General features: G+C 37.6%; 1 long non-coding RNA gene across 3 annotated transcripts in view; it reads left to right on the top strand.

Moving 5' to 3' along the window:
* Window positions 1-23,646, top strand: part of LOC147579289 (uncharacterized) — a 73,067-nt gene that overhangs the window by 1,620 nt on the left and 47,801 nt on the right. The window contains exons 2-4 of one of the 3 annotated variants that reach the window (XR_015253769.1): window positions 5,460-5,577; window positions 19,066-19,280; window positions 22,598-22,696. This is a non-coding gene — a long non-coding RNA (uncharacterized LOC147579289). The remainder of the gene's footprint in view (window positions 1-5,459; window positions 5,578-19,065; window positions 19,281-22,597; window positions 22,697-23,646) is intronic. The other 2 variants (XR_015253768.1, XR_015253770.1) reach the window with 2 other exon arrangements.

Below are 23,646 nucleotides of genomic sequence, written 5' to 3'. Positions count from 1 at the left end.
TCTGTTTTCTGTGCTAGTAAGGCTGCAACAAATATATTTTTGTATAAATTTTTGGTGGGATATTTTGGCATGTTTCTTAGGTAGTATTCACAATGGTAGAATTATTGGGCCAAAGGGTAACTACATTAAACAATTTTTTAATGCTGTTTCTCAAGAAGTGGAAGAAATAGATTATAATATAGAGACATGCATCCAAAATAATCATTTTCTTAAGAACAAGTAGTTAGAATATAAACTGTATTTATCATTCATTCCCTTATTATGCTTTCTTTTTAAAATAAGGAGATGCAGGGGTGCCTGGGTAGCTCAGTCATTTAAGCATCCGACCCTTGATTTTGGCTCAGGTTATGATCTCATGGTTCATGGGTTCGAGCCCTGCATCAGGCTCTGCTTGGGATTCTCTCTGTCTCCCTTCTTCGCTGCCCTCCCTCCCTCTCTCTTTCTCTCACATAAATAAATAAGCTTAAAAAAATTTAAAAAGTTAATGGAACTTTGGATCTCCTTATATTTTTTAATAGATCAATTAAAAACAAAACAGATCAATAGAACAAAACACAAATTCTGCCAACTAACCCACCTGTAATTTATGGCAAATGTGCCACTGCAGAGCAGTGGGGATATGACAGTCTTTTAAATAAATAGTTTTGAATTAATTAGAGAACCATATGGGAAAAATAAAACTTAAGCCCTACTTAACATGCTACTCAAAAAATCAATTCTTTAAAAAATTTTTTAAATGTTTTTATTAATTTTTGAGACAGAGAGAGACAGAGCATGAGCAGGGGAGGGGCAGAGAGAGAGGGAGACACAGAATCTGAAGCAAGCTCCAGAAGCCTGATGTGGGGCTTGAACTCACAGACTGTGAGATCATGACCTGAGCCAAAGTCGGACGCTCAACGGACTGAGCCACCCAAGCACCCCCTCAAAAAATCAATTCTAGGTGAAATCTATTTCTAAGTGTAAATAATGAAGCACAAAAGTTTCTGGAAGATAACATTGGAGAGTATCTTCATGACCTTGGGGTAGGGAGTGATTTCTGAAAAGGGGGCACAAAAAGTGGTTGTTATATATATTTTTTATTTTAGAGAGAAAGAGCACGAGCTGGGTAGAGGGTCAGGGGGAGAGAGAGAGAGAATCTTAAACAGGCTCCGTGTTCGGCATGGAGCCCGATGTGCGGCTAGATCCCACACCCTGGGATCATGACTTGTGCCTAAATCAAGAGTCGGATGCTCAACCGACTAAGCCACCCAGGGGCCCCAAGTGCTTGTTATAAAGGAAAGTATTGGCTGCTTAACATCAAAATTAAGGTCTTTTGTTCATCATAAGATATAATAGAAGGCATGCCACAGAGTGGGAAAAGATATCAGCAGTACATTGAACTGAGAGAGGGCATATAGCCAGAGCTTTAAGAATTACTACAAATCAGTAAGATAAAGACAGATAACTGAATATAAAAAAGGGGCAATTGACTTGAACAAGCACTCTAAAAATTAGGATATCCAACGAGTTGGTAAATATAAAAAAGTATAGGTGTATGTATGTGTATTTTACCAAAAGACATATACAAGAACATTCATAGCAGTTTTATTTGTAATAACCAACAACTTGATATGATTTAAATATCCATTATCACAACGAAGGATAAATTGTGTTATATTCATGCATTCACACAGTGTAATACTATAAAGAAACAAAAAAGGATGAACTATAGTTACATGCAATAACATAGATGAATATTACAAACTTGATGTTAGAGAAAGCCAAAAATAATATGTATAATTTCACTTATATAACATGAGGACCAGGCAAGGGGAGTGGCTATAGAAGTTGATGATAGAAAGTGTTTATCCCTAGGGAGGAAGTTGATAGTGGTTTTGGTACTGGTGGTTTTTGGGTGCTGGTACTATTTTATTGTTATATGGGTGGTAGTCACATGGGCAAGGTCACTTGGTGATAGTACACTGGGTTGTAAGTTATGATTTGTGTACTTTGGTATGTATGTTCTGCTTCAGTAGAAAGTTTTTTTTAAAAAAGCCAGTTGCATTTCTAAATAGTTGTGTAATAAATCTAGAAATAAATGTAACAGTGTGCAAGTTCTATAGGAAAAAAAAAAAACATTAACTGTCTTTAAAGATATCAAAGTTATTCAAACATATGGGGATATTTACCATGAGGTAGCAAGATTCAAGACTGTAAAGATATTAAGTTCACATATAGTTATCTGTAAACTTAATAGAAGTTAAATAAAAGTCTCAAAGGGTCTTGGAAATGATTCTAAAATTCATGGGTGGGAACAAAGGGCTAATAATAGAATACAAATGAAGGAAAAAAGGCAAGGTATGGATTGACTCTATGAGATTTCAAGAGATTACTAATGAGGAGAAACTGAAATTCTTGTAATTATGAAGCTATAGGGATTATGACCATGTGGTGTTGGCACAGGAACAGGATCCTCAGAAATTGAAAGGCACCAATGATATATGATGTAGTGGTATTGCAGATCAGTGGGGAAAGGATGGGCTCTTCTGCAAATTGTGGGTTCCTAATGTTTAATGACAGAAAAAAATAACACTAGATCCCTTATACACTGGATCTTGTCACGAATGATACCTAGAGGACAGAAGAAATAAACCTGAAAGGCAAAACCATAACAATTTTTAGAAGACATAGAATTTTAAAAATATCATGATCTCATGGTGGGAGGAATTTCTCAACATGCAAAATGTAGAAACCATAGAAGGAAAGATTTATAAATCAAGAATTCCTATTCATTGACAAAGGGCATAAAGTGAATGGAAACAGCAAGAAACGGCAGTAGTAGAGAAATCAGTAAAAAGATGACAAAAGAACAGGCAAAAACACTGTTAGGCATTTTGGAGAAGAGGAAATGCTAATGGTTCATAAACAGCTGAAAAGGTGCTCAAACTCATTATAACCAGGAAAATCCTATTTACTGAGGTATTTTCCACTGTTGTAAAATTTTTGTAAGTATTAAACATTTAGATAAATAAGTTGTGGTATGTGTATATACTGGAATGCTATACAGCATTCAAAATTAATGAACTCAGCTATGTGTATTTGTATGCTTGTATTTCGAAAGACATTGCGTGGAGTAAAAGAAACAAATCACATAAGAACGTATATGGTATGGTTCCATTCATATGTGGTTCCAAAAGAGACAAAACTTTTTAACGGATTCACAAATTTGTGAAAAACTAAGTGTAAAACAAGGAAATAATTAACATAATTCAGAGTAGTAATGACCTGGGGTTTGGGGGAAAGGAGAAAGGAGAGGGGTGTAACTGGGGAGGGGGCCCTAGGTAGCCTGTAGTTACCAGCAAGGATCTGTTTCTTAAGGTGGCAGATATTTTAAAAGTGATCATTTTATGATTTCTCTCTGGGGTGTAAATGAAGAATTAACATAGTCTTTTACATATATGTTGTGTTTCATAGCAAAAATGTAAAAGAAAAGTAAATAGAAAGTCTTTACTATTGTTAAATTATTAATTATAGCACTATGAATTATTAAAGGAAAGAAAGTATAGTAACCACTGGTAAAGAGAAGAAACTTGAAGTTGGAGATTGGTATCTTGACAAATCTTTGAAATTTCCAGAGAGAAAGTTTCATTTTCATAAAAAATTTTTCCAGTAACCAGTAGACACAAAGGTTCCATTGCACAATGAGAAAATCAGCCCCAAAATGGCAGAAGAAAATTCACAGGAAAGAAGACTACAGATTGAGCATGTCTTACCAAAATACATTGAGAAAACTTTTAGAGCCAGTGGTCAAAGGTTACACAAAAGGGCAGTTCATTTTTGTATCCCGAGTTCATATAAAAATATGCTTCACAGATCATTAGTCTGCCCATACAAGCAAAAGTAATGTGTATTGCCGTTTTAAACAGACACAGTAAATCTCATTTGGTGAAAAGTCCTGAATGAGTTATTATAGAGAATTGTTTGTAGAAGGAGGTTCAGGAAGAAGGACGTGATCATTTTAAGAGAGAAAAGCTTTGTCTGCAAAAGATGCAGAGATGGTATTCTCCATTTGTGATGAGAGAGATTTGAGAGAAGACCCTGTCCTGTAAAGGGAAACAAAGGTGACAATATAGAAAATGAGCATTTTGGAAATAGAAATGTTGATTTCCATATATATATATATATTGCAGCCCATTTTCAGTGATTCTAGACTTAAAAATCCAACCTGATCATGCAATGCACTTTTACAAAGTTAATTTTTTTAAAATGATTAAAATAGTGCTGATCACCAATGGAGAACAGTTATCAGAATTTATTTCTCTAGAGTTTTCTGTGAGAATTTTAACCTGGCAAAGGTTTATTCTTAATACTAATTTTTATTGTTTCTATGTAGTTTTCTTATTCTTGGTCTCAGGACAGTTCCTTTTTTACTAGTGTGCAGGTGAGCTACATTTGGAATACTAACAGTTAACAGTCAGGTATAGAGCTGCTTGTTGAGAAATGAATTTGGAAAGTATCCTGAAAGTGTCAAGGAAGCTGTTGCCTTTGAGAGTGAATAGGATTCTGGGAATGAGCAGAAGTGGCTCGATGCAGGTGTGATGGCAGGCTGTTCTCTCTGTTTTGGTTGAGATCAGTTTGGAGAGTTTGGCTTTCATCATTTTATATGTAGAAAAGCCACAGGAAACATTCCGATAAGGCAAAACATGTGCAACAATTTTATTTTAAAAATATTGAAGCCAGGTGGTTTTTTGTTTGTTTGTTTATATTTAAAATTTGCCTAGAATGGGTATCACTCTAGAAAACTTAACAGAAGTGCTCTACCATGGAGTATATGGCTGGCGAACTGCTAAACCCTTTAGTTCATTCATTCATGGAGCAAATTATTTAGTAAGGGCTGTGTGTGCATGCATGCACATGTGTGTGTGTCCGTCCCTGGGTCCCTGTGAAAAAGCCTGGGAATAGAGCAGGCAATAGGACAGATATATAGCCCTACCCTTAGGTAGCCTAGTTTATGACCTCATGCAGCAGAAAGATAGTGAACAGTTACACAGGAAACATAAAGGGTGTGATAAAGTGATAAAGCATCTAGTCTACTCTGGAGATGAGATTTTGTTTAGGCTGAGAACATAGTAATTATGGAAGAAATAATTTTTGATTGATTTAGTGCCAGTAGAATTATTGCAGGCCTCAGGTTTTTGAAAATTCTTTAATCCGTAAAGTTTTACTTGTAAAATTTCATCATTTCCTGGCTCTCTAAATAACCAGCCTAAGAAAGAACAGACATCTGCCTCTAACAGAAAACCTAAGAAATGCTTCACAAACCCAAATCCAAGGAAAATATAACTAAAGGAAATAAAAAAAGGTGGGGTCAAATGTGATAACTTTCTTTTCAACTGCTGCCTTATTTTTATTTTACTGGAAGTCTTTGGTTTTGAGATTCACATTAACGTGGTTGTTTTATATATAATTGTATATTTTAGGAATAATTTTGTGAGCCTTATTTCCTCTGTACAAATCAACTGGTTATTATTTAAATATATTTGGAATGAGAAAGTTGATGTGGAATCCTGGAATTTGTGGCCTGTTGTGTGAATTTGGGTAAGTCTTTTCTCATCTGAAAAATAGGCATTTTTAAAAAATTATTGCTGTCAGAATTAAATGACATGTTGAAATTGCCTATTACAGTGTCTGAGACATGATGGTTTCTTAGCAAGCATGAGACTTCTCAATTTTTTCAGTAGTGTTACATGTGAAGTGCTTAGCCCATAATTGGTGCACAATAAATGTCAATTTGTTTTTTTCTAAATTTTGTTAGTAAAGAATAGCTATTATTTAAGGCATTCTTTTGATAATTCCAGAAAAAGAGAGAATTACTCTACAGAATGGGACAGGAAAAACACAAAATCAAGACTGCCTCTCAAGGGAAAATACTTAAGGCATCAGTAAGATGTAAAGTGTTTGGCATGATCACTAGGAACCCAGTTTTTATAAAAATTGTTTACCATTTGAATTTAAGTTCAAGATGTCCTTGAACAATAGAGGTCAGTCCACTGTGATAGCTCAGTCTTGCAGTTCTCCTGCCTTGACTGGAAGTTATAAAGCTTTATAGATTAAGTATATGATATATGTACATATAAAAAATGATATGTTCTGGGTCTGGTACTTGACACATATATATGTGGCTTATGGATTGTATCCTTTAAGTATTACATCTTTATTCTGCATTAAAAAGTGACAACTTCCAGGTGTGTGTGTGTAGATGGATTTTGGAACAGAATTAAGAGAACATCAAATTGATAATGACAATCAAATGATGAGCATAGTAATTCCTTGTATTCGGTAATTTTTATACTTTCCAAAAAACTTTTTTCTTTTTTAAAAAAGTTTTATTTATCTATTTTGAGAGAGAGAGAGAGAGCGAGCGAGAGAGAGAGAGAGAGCACGCACAAGCAGGGGAAGGGCAGAGAGAATCCCAAGCAGGCTCTACGCAGTCAGTGAGGAGCATGGCGTGGTGCTCAATCTCAGGAACTGTGAGATCATGACCTCAGTGGATATCAAGAGTTGGATGCTTAACGAACTGAGCCACCCAGGTGCCCCCCAAACTCTTTCATATAATTAACTTTTTGACCCTCATAGCAATCCATTAGCAGTTTTCTCTTCCCTTTCTCCCATCCCCTTCCTCTTTCTTTTCTTTCTCTTTTTTCTTTTTCTTATTTTTATGAGAAAATGGAGCCTTAGGGAAAATAAAGGACTTGCTCCAGGGCACATGGACAGGAAACAGAAGACGTGGGGGATTGAATACAAGATTGTATAGACCAAGGTCAATTTATCCCCTGCTTGCTGTGTCTAAGGGAAATGAGTCATGTGCATCAATTCCCCACATACTTTCTTCATGAAAGAAGACTGTGCCTAATATTAGTCTCCTCCGACCTTCAAAATCAACTTTACGTTTGCCTTTGGAACATTCTCTGGATGGAAAGCACTGAGGATGAAGGTACTTTGGCCTGAACGCCCTATAGTTTAATCAGTAGCCTGCAGATATGGCAGCAGCAGCTTAGAAAGCCAACTCACAGGAGCTTTATTCCTTTCGCTTCCTGTAATCTTGGGCCAGATGTGCAGAGAGGTGCAGTGAAGGCAGGCCTCTGTTTCTAGAAGAGGAACTCTGACGTAAATACTTCATGTATCAAGCACTTAATGAGTCTTAAAATTGGTGTCATTTGTAGTGGTCATCCACAATGTTTTATTCTCGCCATTTAGTAATTTGCTCAGTTAGTTGTTGCTAATTATGATCTTATTGGGTCACAGGGAATTTAAAGTGACCTTGTTTTAAAGAGGGAGGGAGGAAAACCATAAGAGACGCTTAAATACAGAGAACAAACTGAGGGTTGGGGGGGTGGGGGAAGAGGGGAAAATGAGCGATGGGCATTGAGGAGGGCACTTGTTGGAATGAGCCCTGGGTGTTGTATGTTAGTGATGAGTCACAGGAACCTACCTCCAAAACCAAGAGCACACTGTATGCACTGTGTGTTAGCCAACTTGACAATAAATTATATTGAAAAAAAATAAAGTGACCTTGTTTTCCTATACCCTTTAAGAAAGAATAAGAAAGAAAGAAAAAAATAAGATTCATTTTAAAGAGAAAAAAAACATTAAGAGTATGGAGCGCAGTCCATCACTCTTCCTGTAAACTCTGCACATGATAGACCTGATTTCCAAGGCTGCATTTGGAGTAAGTCTTTGGGTCAAGTTCCCCGTACTGTTTTATACGTGCTTTTTTGTTATTAATTTAGAATGTTGAAGTTATGACTTTGGGTGTGGATGAACCATGCTTAATTTCAGTTTTGTTTTGTCTATGATTTAGAATTCAGTCATTGCTTTTCTCCACCTCGTTAACCCATTAATCAAGAGTTGACTGCATAGATCTGTTGGTTGGAAAAGTTAACTGCTTCCAAACCATAGAGATGACTTCTCTGTGTGACTTCAAATGCTAGTTTCAAGTATCAAAGAGTGTCCAGGCAAGCCAAGATGTCCTTGAACAATAGAGGTCAGTCCACTGTGGTAGCTCAGTCTTGCGGTTCTCCTGCCTTGACTGGAAGTTATAAAGCTGGAGCCAGAACCAAGATATTATGCCTCCTTCAGAGAAATCCTAAGTATAAATTAGTCAGAAATTAAATAAATCCCATTTGACAAAGGCATGAAAAATGTACTAGTGTCTTGAATATATTTAAATGCCATAAATGGTGAAATTTTCAGCTTATTAAATGTGAAGAAATGATTTAAATAATAAAACCCCAAACTTCAAAGTCACTATTTTCTTTTCCCACCTTCAATTTCCAGCCAGGAAATAGTGTCATAGTAAAACAATCTTGTGGTTCAACTCCCTGCTGCAAAAGAAGTATATTTAAGTTATCTTAAACTAATTCTTTCAAATGAGTGTCTAACTGATGTTTAAAAACCTCTGAGGGAGATTCCATAAACTACTTTGGCAAACTCTAGCAATGTTTGAATTACCTTGCAGTAAAAGAGGGTTCCCAATATTTAAACTGACCTTCCTTGTTGATGTCAGAATATCATCCATGAGTTTGTTTTGTGAATATTAGGAATGGAAAAGACCTGGAGACAACATAAAAAGTACGTAAAACAACATTTTTACATTTACTAAGTTATTTCTTGAAAGAAGCTTTTTATTTTATTATTCTTTCAAATATGTTGAATAGCTTTTAAATTTGTTCACTTAGGATTCTTATTAAATAAATTATATTTATGATATATAATCTTTATTTATGGTAGTATGTTGGTTTAGAAGGGTCTGAGGGCACTTTCTATCCTGAGATTTTGTGATTTTTTTTTTTTAGTTATGTTTGTGAATGGTAGTTATTCAAAAAACCCATTTTACCCTAAATGTTCTAGTTCTGTTTCTTGGGCTATAAATAGGGTAGATAAGATTTGGGCAAGCCTGTGAACTTTCCATTGACTTTATTAGAACAGTGTTTTCCACTGGTTATTCCTGAGGGGCAAGGTTGCATCTGATATGAGATTGGCTCAGCACAGATACTGTGTATACAGAGTAAACATGAGAATGAAAACCAGAACAAGAGAAATGACAGACATTTGTAGGCCTGAAATAATATTTGTGGATTCATACCATGGTTACCTGTCTAGTTTGTGTATATATATGTTCCTTGAATGAACTTGTCCATTCTTGAAGTTTTATATATCATTTTCATGTTACAGATTTCCAGATTTTTTTTTGTTCTTGCCTAAACTACCCTTCTGAGAGTGTCTCTATTTGGATTTTTAGGAGTACCCAATACTCTACACATCCAAAACTGAATCCTTCACTTAAACCTGCCCTTTCTTATCTTAGTGAATGATGTCATCATTCATTCTTGCAGTTGCTCAAGCAAGAGACTTTTTTCCATTTCATATACCTGTGCCAGTTAGGACTAGGTTTTACTCTGAGTCACAGAACATCCCAATTAATAGTGCCTTAAGTGATACTGAAGTTTATTTTAGCTGCACATAAAAATCTGAGCTGGACTAATAATTAGTTGTACTGATATGGTGCTCTATAACACAAGGACAAAAGTTCTGTATATCTTATTGCCTTGTCATGGATGGTGACATCTGAGTTCCAGGAAGCAGGTTGGAGGAAGGGAGAAAGAAGAGAGCAAAGGGCATACATGCCCTGTCTCATCAAAAAGATTTCCAGAAGCTGCTACCTAAACACTTATGCTTATCATCCCACTCATCAGAATTTAGTCTTGTGACTATACCTAGCTGCAAAAAGAAAGTGGAAGCTACAGTCTCTGTTCTGGGAAGCCACAGGCCAAGCCCCAAACTGAAGACTCTATCACCACTGAAAAAGAAGGAAATGAATATTGGGAGACAACATTTTGGACTCCCAAATATCTATGAACATACCGCTGTTCATTCATAAAACACCATCTGTTCCTCCATAAGGAAGATAACTCCCAAATTCCATTAAGCTACTCATCCAACTAAAAGTCCATGATCTCTAGGTATGCCTGGGTCAGGTGTAGCTTTCTGTGGTTTGGTAACCTGTAAGCCAAGACACTCTGCTTCATAAGCCCTCATAATCCAATGGTAGAGAACAAATAAAAAACTGCTATAAAGTTTCTTATTCAGAAAAGAGGGAAATGAGAAAGGCATAGACCTCACTATCCATAGCAGCTATCAAATTCTGCTGGACAGGAATTATGAAATCTTTCTTTTTTGGTATTAGAAAACCTCCTTCATTAGTCTCTCTGGTAGCTCTTGCCTTTGCTGTCTGAGAGGAATTCCCTAGTGCATATTCTCTGTGACTCCTGACTTTGTCCTTTGGGAGTTTCATTTTTTTTTCCCTTTTTTTTTTCTTTCCACCTTAGAATGAATTGATTGATTGATTGATAGATTTCTTTTTGGGAGCTTCATTTTAACTTCATCCTCCTCCCCGGCTGCATTGTAATGCATGCTCCTTGAAGATACAAAGCTTTCATAGTCCCTTTCATGTTGGGGCAGATTAGGAGCCCTGCGAGGGCTTTGTGGGCAGGATGGGGTAGTGAAAAGATGCATAGCAGTGGATTTGACCAGAAAAAGCTGTAAAAGTGAGAGAAAGGAGCCAATGAAGGTATTCCTGGGAACATCAACATTTAAGAATTAGATGGAGAGAGGAAAGAAAGTGATTAGGAATAGAAGGAGAACCATGAAATTATGAAAATGTGATGTCATATAAGTCATGAGAAGAGAGAATTTCTAAAAGGGTGTGTTTCAAAATACATATATTTTATGGTGGTCAAAAAATTCATGCAAGTTGAAATGTCCATAAGGTTTGGTAATGGGTCCTTTGAGACCTTGTGATGCAAGAGTAGTTTTACTAGAGAGCTGATGGGGTAGGAGTGTAAGGAGGAAACAGATAGCAAATTTGAACTTGGTTATAAAGAGAATGGAAGGTATGGGAGAAAATCAGAAAGTTGAGGTTCACTGAAACCTTTGTATTTTTTTTTTTTTGCTTTACATTTCATTATTTTTTAAAAATTTATTTATTTATTTTTAAAATTTACATCCAAGTTAGCGTATAGTGCAATAATGATTTCGGGAGTAGAATTCAGTGACTCATTCCCTACACATAACACCCCATGCTCATCCCAGCAAGTGTCCTCCTTACAGCCCCTTGCCCATTTAGCCCATCCCCCACTCACAACCCCTCTAGCAACTCTCAGTTTGTTCTCTGTAATTAAGTGTCTTATGCTTTGTTCCCCTCCCTGTTTTTATATTATTTTTGCTTCCCTTCCCTTAATTTCATCTGTTTTGTATCTTAAGTTCCACATATAAGTAAAGTCACATGACATTTGCCTTTCTCTGACTGACTAAATTTGCTTAGCATAATACACTCTAGTTCCATCCATGTAGTTGCAAATGGCAAGATTTCATTCTTTTTGATTGCCGAGTAATACTCCATTATATATATACACACACACACACACACACACACACACACACACACACACACATACACATACATACATCTATCTATATCACATCTTCTTTATCCATTCATCCATCGATGGACATTTGGGCTCTTTCCATACTTTGGCTATTGTTGATAGTGCTGCTATAAACATGGGGGTGCACATACTCCTTTGAAACAGCACACCTGTATCCCTTGGATAAATACCTAGTAGTGCAATTGCTGGGTCATAGGGTAGTTCTATTATTAATTTTTTGAGGAACCTCCATACTGTTTTCCAGAGTGGCTGCACCAGTTTGCATTCCCACCAGCAGTGCAAAAGGGTTCCTCTTTCTCTGCATCCTCGCCAACATCTGTTATTGCCTGAGTTGTTAATTTTTGCCATTCTGACTGGTGTGAAGTAGTGTCTCATTGTGGTGAATTCTCATATTTTTTAGGAAAGTAGAATGTCACCTTGCAGTACAATAAGGGAGATATGATGCATATTCTACTCTGTTCCATTTTTTGGCTGTAGATGAGTAGATGTGCTTTATTGTGGCAGGTGGCATTGACTGGGAATTTAGGTTTCTTTTTCCTGCAAGGTATTTGGAAGATTTGAAGAGGAGAGCCTTGGCCGTAGCTCAGGTACTTTACAGACTGTGGAGTAAAATTGAAAGGCTTTGATAGCCAGAAATATTTATTGGAAAGCATTATGTTGTAACAAGATCAATTAAACATGACTATTCATTATGTAGAAGGCACTGTGCCTGACACCAATACAATGAGCATTCCTGGGAAAAAGAAACTATCGTAATTCAGACTCTACTGGTATACACAGTCAAGTTTGATGAAGTGACTCATTTAAGTCCCTGATACGATGATCCATGTAGGAAAATTTCCCTAGGATTTGGTAGTGGCGTTAATTAGATCTTTCATGAAAATCTTCACTTGTCTTTTCCTTCTAGGTAGTAATACTGGAGAATACACATCTCCTGTGCACCATGCTATGCCAAACACTTCACCTACATTTTCTCAGGATATTTTCACAATGTGTCTTTGAAGAGAGTACTGTCATAATTCCACTCTGGAGGTTAAATAACAGACCATTACATTTTGCTCTCTTTTTAGCTGCCAGGAAGCGTAGAGGCAAGATTTGAAACCCAATCATAGCAATTACACTGACTTCTTTTTTGTTTTTTCTTTTACTGTAGAAGATATTTATTTTGCTTTAGGTTATCATCATTCTTAAACATTCAGATAGGAATGGCTCAATATTTTTTAAAGTTTATTTATTTATTTTGAGAGAGAGAGGGACAGTGTGTGGGGGAGGGGCACAGAGAGAGGGAGGGAGAGAGAATCCCAAGCAGGCCCCGCACTGTCAGCGCAGAGCCTGATGTGAGGCTCGAACACACAAACCATGAGATCATGGCCTGAGCTGAAATCAAGAGTTGGACACTTAACCAACTGAGCCACCAGGCACCCCTAGGATGGCTCAATTTTACTTTAGGGTTGCTGACTTTAAATACACACACACACACACACACACACACACACACACACACACACACACACCATATGTGTAATTTGCATATATGTATATAGAACGATTTTTCACATGTTTAAATTTTTTCATCCTTAAAAAAAGTTGTATTTATCATTGCTTAGTGATCAAATATATACATACATATATATATGTTTTATATATTTTATTTTTTTTTATATTTGAGAGAGACAGAGAGACAGACAGACAGAGCTTGAGCAGGGGAGGGGCAGAGAGATGGAGACAGAATCTGAAGCAGGCTCCAGGCTCTGAGCTGTCAGCACAGAGCCTGATGCGGGGCTCAAACTCACGAGCAGTGAGATAATGACCTGAGCTGAAGTCGGCTGCTCAACAGACTGAGCCACCTAGGTGCCCCAAATATATTTTTAAGGAGAAACAGGGTACAAAAAATTACATTTTACATTTAATTGCATTCATGTAGTACCATTCTATTACAATTATGAATTGAGTTTCTAATTTGGACTTAGACTTTTGGTATTTTCACTAATTAAGTGATGATACAACATCTATAACTTATGCTTCTTAAGGCCAAGTTTATCTCTTTATACATATAATAATATTTGTAACCACATAAGTCATTTTACATGTATGTTGTTAGGAGAGAACTAGTTAAAAATGGATATTTAAAATATCCATGGAGCAAACAATTGTGAGAAAAAATGATGTTTATATATTAATTTTCCTGGTAGATTTTAGTCTGGGGAAGCTTTTCTCTGGTTGTAGACTTTGAATAATTTTCTTTGTTGTTAAAATATGGAATTATGAAATAGTTTTTAAACTGTGCATTAAAAATAACACTTTGGCCTTAATTATTATGTTTTATAGAATTTCCATTCAGAAATTTTAATAAAATATTGCATAACATAACCTACATATGACTTTCAGGCTGTCTATATGCATACAACTATTTGGCTGACTGTACTTGGTCAACTTTAATAAATGTAATTCACTACCTAACAGATTTGGAAACTAACCTAATTTCCTCAAGTTTGAATTTAATTTGGACACATGCAATATGAATAATAATTTATAATATAGGACACTTTCTCGTATCAATAGTTATCCATTATAGGATAACTAAGGATGAATAACACTTTCAAGTTTCAACATCACATGGATTATTTTTGAGAAGTTGAAAATAGAGATAATTGCCTTGAACTTGAAGGTTTTCCCAATTTAAAATAAGTTGGTACATTTTTCTCAATTTACAGTAAACTGGAAGGCATATGTATTAGATTGGATTGTTAATATTTCATACAACTGCATTAGTTAACCACTGTTCCCCTAGGAGGGAAGATCCATATAGGTCTCCAAAGTGTAATTCCAGAACTAAATGACCCATCACTCAGATCACTCTTCATGAATAAATGTGTAAGCAACTTTCTCATATACTTACTTTAGCAGTAAAATACATGAACAAATAGCTCATTCCATTAATATTTACTGAGTACCTTCTATATGCATGGTACTGTGTTACACTTAGGGGATAAAAAGATACATCAGACTTAAATTCTGCACTCAAATAGCCATCAGTTTAATGGGGAGAATTAGACCTGTTCATAAAATATATAAGGCCCTAATAATAGGAACAGATAAAGGACCCTGGGACTTAAGAATTTATATATCCCTAGGGAATGTGGATGGCTCAGTCAGAGGAGCATGCAGCTCTTGATCTCGGGGTTGTGGGTTCAAGCTCCATGTTGAGTGTAGAGATTACTTAAAACATATATAAAATACTGGGGCACCTAGATGGCTCAGTTGGTTGAGCTATCGAGTCTTGATTTTGGCTCAGGTCATGATCCCAGAGTTGTGGGATTGAGCTTCACACTCAGTGCTGAGCCAGCTTAAGAGTCTCCCTCTCCCTCTGCTCCTCCCACACTCAGTCGTTCTCCCTCAGAAATAAAAATTTAAAAAAATATATTAAAAAGGAAAGAATTTATATATCCTGAATCAAAAATTGTTTTTGATCTGACCAAATTAAAAGCGATTAACTATAGAGTTTGAAAACCAACAAACAGAAACAAATAAAACCCCCCGCCACATGATCATGATAGCACATTTAAAAACATGACTAGTTTATTGAATACTGTAAACTTGGTGGGCTACAAATATAAGTGATTTTATTTTCTCCAATACTTCTGTGTCATGATGAATTCCTTATCTACATTGCTTATCAACACCTTGTTCCTATCCCATATTTTCCAGTCACTTTCCATTATTCAACATTCTGCATGGCCCAGGGTGAAGCATTGGTCTCATTTTCAATTCCATAAATATCTCCTTCTCTTCCTTCAGCACCATACAGGTTTAGGCCCTAAAGACTCCTCCCCTACCCCAGTAGGGAGTAGAGATAGGATGGGAGGGACATGATTTGCCTCTGGGTCACCACCTCTCCTTCCCTTTCTTGGGTTTCTGACTGGTTTCTCAGGTGTATTGGGTGAGCCAGGAGAAGGTGTAGGAGAAATTGCGTTCTTAAGTATGTTCTGTTGGGAGGGCAGCCCTATCTGGCAGTGGCTCGGTCTGGTTCTCTCCACTGCTAGTCACTTCCTTTCAGGGGGCAGTTTCTCTAGAGATGGTGGGTATTGTTTTCTTGGGGAGGTGTTTGGCTTCGAAGGAAAGGGGCATCTTTTTTTTTTTTTAACGTTTATTCATTTTTGAGAGACAGAGACAGAGTGCAAGTGGGGGAGGGGCAGAGAGAGAGGGAGACACAGAATCCCAAGCAGGCTCCAGGCTCTGAGCTGTCAGCACAGACCTGTCTCATGGACCGTGAGATCATGACCTGAGCTGAAGTCGGACGCTTTACCGACTGAGCCACCCAGGTGCCCCCAAGAAAGGGGCATCTTTGGGCTCCTTTGGGAGCTGTGGTGCCAACCTCTTTTGCTAGTGGGGAATCTGGCAGCTTCACAGCTCATGTCTCCACCTGTGTGCTCTTTTTTTTCCTTCAAATTTTTAAATCCTGATTAGTTAGGATATAGTGTAATACTGGTTTCAGGAGTAGAATTTAGTGATTGATCACTTACGTATAACACCCAGTGCTCAACATAACAAGTGCCCTCCTTAATACCCATCATCCTTTTTAGCCCATCCCCCCACCCACCTCCCTCCATCAATCCTCAGTTTATTCTCTGTAGTTAAGAGTCTCTTATGGTTAGATTCTATGTTTTTAAATAGGTACAGTATTACTCATTACTAGTACTTTCACTGTGTCTCATAGGAATACACCCAGTTTGTTGTTTTTCCCTTTTTTCTCTCTTTTTATTTCTGTCTGGGTATTCTCTACCAATTTATCTCCAGTTCAGTGAGAGATAATCAACAAGTAATTTTATAGTTCTAAGAGTTTTTGTTTGATTTTTCTAAAAATACCTTCTAGTTCTATTGTCACCTATGTGCTTTATCACATATCACTCCTGGAAACCTCTACTGCGGTTCTCTGTGCCTCTTGAGGTTGCGTGAGGACTGAGTGTCAGGTTGCTGGCCATCTTCATCTCAGTCACACTATGTCTGTCTTTGCTTTGTGGGAACCAGTGCTATGGCATGCCTCCTTGCTTTGGAAATGTGTAGTCCAGAAGTAGGCCAGAGTGTCTAAGTTCATGTATGCCCCCAAATACATCACGCTCCCTCAAGAAGTCATTGTTTCACTCCAGTGGTAAGATCAGCATGAATCCATAGATTCTACTGCCCCAGAAACACCCAGATGATAACTTCCTTTCCGAGGCAAGTGATTCTCTGGGAATTCCTTTTCACTTGGCTTCAGGGTTCAGAAACCCCATTCACCTTGAATAATTCAGTCCTAATAACCTGGGCCGTCTCTTTATTTCTTTTCCTTTCTCTTGACTGTCTATTTGACTTAGATAAAATAGTGATGGGGTGAATGTTGAATGTCAGAACCAGCTCAGCTTCTGTTTAATCAACCCTGAGCTCGTGTTTGGGTTTCTTGTTTTTGATCTGCTTCGGACGTTTTATTTAATTAATACGTTTGTTCTAAATTTTGGATCCTGATTGTTAATTTTAGGGCAAAGGAAAATAAATCTTCATCAACATCATGTTACATAGACATGTTACATAGAAATGTCATCTAAGTTTCCATACCTAACTGTGGATGTGTCTGTTATAAAAATTTCTTTTTTAATCTTCGTCATTTTATATATAATGCTTATTCAACTTTTGGTGTTGATATATGTATGTATGTATGTATGTATTTTCGTCTTTTCTGCCCTCAGAGAGTCCCCCTTAAAATTTCTTGCAGGGCTGGTTTAGTGGTCACGAACTCCTCTAAGTTTTGTCTGGGAAACACTTAATCTCTCCTATTTTGAATGACAGCCTTGCTGGATAAAGAATTCTTGATTGCATATTTTTCTGATTCAGCACATTGAATATATCCTGCCACTCCTTTCTGGCCTGCCAAGTTTCTGTGGATAGACCTGCTGCTAACCTGATCTGTCTTTCCTTATAGGTTAGGGACTTTTTTTCCCTTGCTGCTTTCATGATTCTCTCCTTGCCTGAGTATTTTGTGAATTTGACTATGATATGCCTTGTTGGTGGTCGGTTTTTGTTGAATCTAATGGGAGTCCTCTGTGCAATGCTTATTCAATTTTTTATCCTGACTTTTTCCAATTAAAATTATTATAGGGACACCTGGGGGGCTCAGTCGGTCAAGTGTCAGACTTTGGCTCAGGTCATGATCTCACGGTCTGTGAGTTCAAGCTCCACGTCAGGCTCTGTGCTGTCAGTTCAGAGCCTGGAGCCTGCTTCAGATTCTGTGTCATGCTTCTCTCTGCCCTTCCCCCACTCATGCTCTGTCTCTGTCTCTCAAAAAATGAATAAATGTTAAAAAAAAATTAAAAAAATAAAATTATTATAAAAAATCATTTCCATGTGTTATAATAAACTATTTATAAAAATAATTTTCTTTTTTTCAATGTTTATTTTTGAGAGAAAGCGTGAGTGGGGGAGGGGCAGAGAGAAAGGGAGACACAGAATCCGAAGCAGGCTCCAAGCTGTCAGCACAGAGCCTGACGTGGGGCTTGAACTGGCCAAACGCAAGATCATGACTTGAGCTGAAGTTGGATGCCTAACCAACTGAGCCCCCAGGCACCCCAAAAATAATTTTCAATGTAGAAAATTATTCCATTGTATATTTGATATTTATCATTTCACTTACTAATTAATCATTTCACAATTTTAGATCATTTATATGGCTTCAGATAAAAAATATTGTGAATAAAACTGAGAAGAACATCTTTGGGCATACATTTCCCCCCCTTTCTATGTTGGATTATTCCATTTGTATGAGCAATAATACCTACTTTTATGAACAACAGAAGTTACTGAGCTAATGTTTCTCAGAACTTTGGAGGACATTTTGTATTAAATATAGGTATAATTTGGTGTTGGTTATACTTTCTAAATGGTATTACATCTGGGGCGCCTGGGTGGCTCAGTCAGTTAGTGTCCGACTTTGGCTCAGGTCATATCTCATGGTCCATGAGTTTGAGCCCCACATCGGGCTCTGGGCTGACAGCTCAGATTCTGTGTCTCCCTCTCTCTCTTCCCCTCCCCTGCTTGTGCTCTGTCTCTCTATTAAAATAAAAATAAAAAATTAAAAAAAATGGTATCATATCTGACCCTGGAAGACATCTTCAAATTCTTCCTTTCGTTTATAGCTAGTTTCTGTCTCCAAGTTGATTTACTATTTTGTTTTCATGGTTTGGCAGCAATTGATATATTTATTTCTGCTCTGGGATTTTGGCAGAAGCTTTCTGTGAATCTCAGAATCATGACAATCAATTTATACTCTGCCATGCAAGACCATGATCACTTCCCTGAATCTGAACAACTTGGTAAATTTTGGGGAGCTTCAAGAATGTATTTTCTGGAAACCCTGTTGGAAATCATGATTAGGCTCTTTTTAACGAGTTCTTCTAACATCATAAACTTAAACATTTATAATTTTCTGGAATGCGCTTATGCCTTTTATTTAATAAATGCTTTCCTGTCAGAGTCTGAAGTGAAATGAAACAAAGTATTAGGAAAAGATAATGGCACAGCTTTCTCTTCCTTTGCACATATGGCCCAGCAGGTGTGTATGGCTTATCAGGGAACTGAAAAATTGGGCTAAATGGACACATTTCTGGAGTGTGAACTGCACAGCAGGTGATCTCTGAAGCAGACAGCCAGCAGAGTGGCCTTTTTACTCCAGATCTCTCCCCTGTATGGCTAGGAAAAAAAAGAGAGAAACCTAAACACTGAATACAGCAAATGGATTTCTGAACCACGTGTCTCTTGCAGCAGGTATCTATTATTAAAGTGGATTAGAAAAACTAACCTATGAAGATCTTTGTCATTGAATTCCTTTGCAATTTATTTCCTAGGGATTTACATTCACTTAGTTGTGGTTTTACTGATGACAAGGAAATGTACACACTGGCATTATTATGCAGCTTAGTAGGTTAAAGTTGCAGTTGCAACTTTGATGATAAGGAAATGTACACACTGGCATTATTATGCAGCTTAGTAGGTTAAAGTTGCAGTTGCGGGGCACCTGGGTGGCTCAGTCAGGTAAGTGTCTGACTCTTGATTTTGGCTCAGGTCATGATCCCACAGCTCATAAGATCAAGCCCCACGTTGGGCTCTGTGCTGATAGTGCAGAGCCTGCTTGGGATTCTTTCTCTCCCTCTCTTCCTTGCCCTCCCACCCCTCAAAATAAATACATAAATGTTAAAAAAAGTTGCAGTTGCTGGTTGAACAGACCAAATTTAAATGAGCCGGGTTGTGGCCCAGGTGGACAGATCTTGGAAGATACCTGACCAGAAGGACCTTCATTAGAGAGTGAGTCGATTGAAGAGAGCTGTCATGGATGGGTGTGGGTAGTGACTGGGAATGGTCTGATGATTTGGATCTTCAGTCAGGATACTTGGCTAATGTTATTTCCTAGGACTGTTGGGAGAGGGTGGATAGAATCATGGGGATTGTGCAACAGCAGGCTGGGTCCACAGGGAAAGGGTCCAAAAAGAATAAACAAGAGGCATAATGAGAGAAAAGTGCAGGAAATTAGAAAAATCAATGTTATGGCCCAAGCCCAGAACACGAACTAGGTTCTTTTCTCATATAGTTTTGTGTTTCTCTTTGGGAGAGTGAAATAGGGAAGGAGAAACCCAAACTGAGCTGTTTCACTGTAGTTTGAGACATTTTGTGGATCATATAAATCTCGTAAGTTGAAGGAGCATCATCTCTGCATTCAATTTTGATAAGCTAAATAGACCATACCACTTAATGATTTTACTGTATGTTTATGATGTTACTCAGTTAAAGCAGAGCTGACTCAATTAAAACAAAACAAAAAACCCTCCTCTCTCCCCACTCTATCAAGGATCAACTCAATTCTTTTGAGCTTATGTCTCATAATGAGGGAAGATAATGAAGAAACTAATAGATTGGAGGCTCCTTCTAGAGGTCTGCCAAGAAGGGCGAAGACTAAGCTAGAAATAAGTTATCAGAATCAGGCTGACGTAGAAGTGGTGTTGTAGAAGTCTGATTATGGTCGCTGTGCTTTGGCGTCTTTGATAGAAATCTGTGGGTGGGTTAGCCACGCTCAGTCCAGGCATGTTGATGAAGCCACCTTCTCTTACTATAATCTCTTGCCCAATTTGGGCTTCTTAGATTATGGTCAAACTCTGAATTTTAGAATGGTGAGCTCCTCACAGAGAGTTGGGACAGTACACACTCTATCATGATGACCATGGAGGAATATATTTAGAAAACAAATATTACAGAAGGACGCCTTTTGCTAAGTAGGGGTGAAGAAGGTGATAGAACTACAGGGGTGGCTGAAGGATCACAGACCTCCACTTGTCCTGGTAGCATGGTGTGTTTGTCTGTATTACCACCACTTTGCCTGTGCTGTCAACCTGCCATCATAAAGGCAAATCATGACATGAAATTGAATTAAAATTTAAGAAAGGAGTGGGGCACCTGGGTAGTTCAGTTGGTTAAGCAGTTTCAGTTCAGGTTATTATCTCACGGTTTGTGGGTTTGAGCCCCGAGTAGGGCTCTATGCTGATAGTTGCGGAGCCTGCTTGGGATTCTCTCTGTCCCTCTCCTTCTGCCCCTCCCACTGCTTGCTTTCTATCTCTGTCTCTCAAAAGAATAAATAAATAAACATTTTTTAAATAAAGAAAGGAGAAGAGAAAAATTCGATTGAATTTTCCACAAAATGCAAAACAAGTAAGGATTATATTAAAAACGAGATAAAAGATTTTACAAACCTAAATAAAGAACAACCTAAAAGAAATAAGCATGAAGTTTTTTATAGGGTTTATTGAATTTTAAAACAAAGTAATAATAAAAGTTAAAGAGCATGACAAAATTACAATCTTTTTTTAATTTTTTTTTTTTCAACTTTTTTTTTTTTTTTTTTTTTTTTTTTTTTATTTATTTTTGCGACAGAGAGAGACAGAGCATGAGCAGGGGAGGGGCAGAGAGAGAGGAAGACACAGAATCCGAAGCAGGCTCCAGGCTCTGAGCTGTCAGCACAGAGCCTGACGCGGTGCTCAAACTCACAAACCATGAGATCATGACCTGAGCTGAAGTTGGACACTTAACCGACTGAGCCACCCAGGTGCCCCCAAAATTATGATATTTTTAAATAATGGTAAATAAAAAGTAACGATGAGACAGAGGCTGATTAGCAGAGAAACAAAAATGATTAAACATAAAAATGTATGATTTAAAATAAAAGCTAAAAAAGACAAAGGTAAAAGCAGGATGAAGGGAGATGAGGAAGGTGAATAACAAACATGCACCAGGAAAAATAAATTTAGCATAACTGAGTAACAAGCTAAAGCCGTGCTGAGCTGCAGAGAAGAGATGTTTTTGTCAAAAGACAAAATAAAACCTGGAGAAAATGAGACAAGATATTAACTGACCCACCAGTGGAAGCCAGCAAGTGGCAGAGTCTTAGCAGAATTCTCTGAGTTGGAAACAATTTTCCATACTGTGAGGCCCCATTTAGTAGAGTGGCTAATGGGTGAAGAACAGAGAGAGAGAGGAGCGGGCACTCATACTCCTGCCCTTTAGCACACCTTGGGCACCAGCGCCCACGTCAGTGTTGCTCAGCAATTAGGAGTGCTGGGCAGGGCCCCAGGGACCGGCAGCCTCAGCCCTGTGTGTGGGCTCCTGGGCTCTGCACCCCCCACTGCAAATTTAGGTGAAGCAGCTGTAGTTAATCCTTGATTATCCATCAGTTATGGAAGAAAGCATAGCATATGTAATTTAAAATGATTTTTATTTGACCCCTTGGATGTGTGGTTTTTAATTAAAAACAAAAACAAAAAAACAGAAACAAAACCAAAAAACCCAACTCATCTCATCCCACATCTCTTCCCTTCCCTCTCCCTAGAGGTCACTGCTGCTAACACTTTTCTGTTTCATTCTTGATGTTTCTCTCTGGATTTAAGACACTTACACGGATAGTTGTATAGGACTTTGGACATAAACGATAATCATAACTAACTTTTAAATGTTTACAGTATGTTAAGAACTAGAGCTGTATTATACCATGCCATGGTCTTTACTCATTTAATCCCTGCAGCGTTATTTTGATTTTGCAGATGTGGAAATTGAGGCCAGTGAGATGAAATAACTTATCCAAGGCCACCCAGCAAATGAAGAGTGGAATGAGGATGTGCACTTAGAATCCCTGCTCTAAGGTATTATGATTTTCTGCTTTACTAATTGGGCGGGATCATCTTGTGCCAGTTTTATAGAACTTGTTTTTTTCCTTCAGCAATATATCATGGTGTTCTTTCCATGTGAGTATATAGGGATCTACTTCATTCTCTAAATTGCCATAGAGTATTCGGCATATATCAAAACTTAACTAATTATCCCCATTTATGAGCATTTAGGTAGTTTCTAATTTTGAGTACTGGGCACATTTATTCTTTTTAATAGATGTTTATTGAGTACCTACTACATGCCAGGAATTCTTCTTGGTGCCAGGGAATCAACGGTAAACAAAACAAAGGTCTTGCTGCCATGGATTTATTTTCTAGTGGGGAAACAGACAGTAATCAAATAACTATATGACCTATATCAAACCATGTAAATCTGTCAGCTCATAAGGACAGTGAAGTGGAATAGACAGAATAAAGGGATATATAGTAGGAGGGTGTCATTTTATACAAGGTGGTTAATGACCTATTTTTTCTCATTTAAGAAAAACTTTGAGTTTTGAGATAATTATAGACTCACTGGAAGTTGCAAAGTAGTACAAATAATACCTTACCCAGATTTCTCCATGGTAATGTCTTGCATGAGTATAGTGTCATATCAAAATGAAGAAAATGATAGTGGTGTAGTCTATAGGCCTCATTCAAATTCTCCCAGTTTTTACGTGTACTCACTGTGTGGGTGTATGTGTGTACAGTTCTGTGCAGTTTTATTACATGTATAGATTCAGGTAACCAGTTATCTACTTTCAAGTTGCCATTTGAATGAAGCCTAAAGGATGCGGGGATGCTAGGCCAGGGCATATCTGAATGCAGAGTACTTTAGGCAGGATGTACAAAGGCCCTGAGATAGGTGGGAAGCAAGTGTGGCTAAAGACGAGTTTTGACAGGGGATGATCAGAAGGGAAATGGGCTGGAGGAGAGAACTC

Source organism: Puma concolor, chromosome B4 (assembly GCF_028749965.1).
Source record: "Puma concolor isolate L17-30 chromosome B4, mPumCon1.1.hap2, whole genome shotgun sequence".
In the NCBI taxonomy this organism is placed as follows: domain Eukaryota; kingdom Metazoa; phylum Chordata; class Mammalia; order Carnivora; family Felidae; genus Puma; species Puma concolor.
The sequence above is the reverse complement of the archived record's forward strand: the minus strand, read 5'-3'. Positions and strand labels throughout refer to the sequence as shown.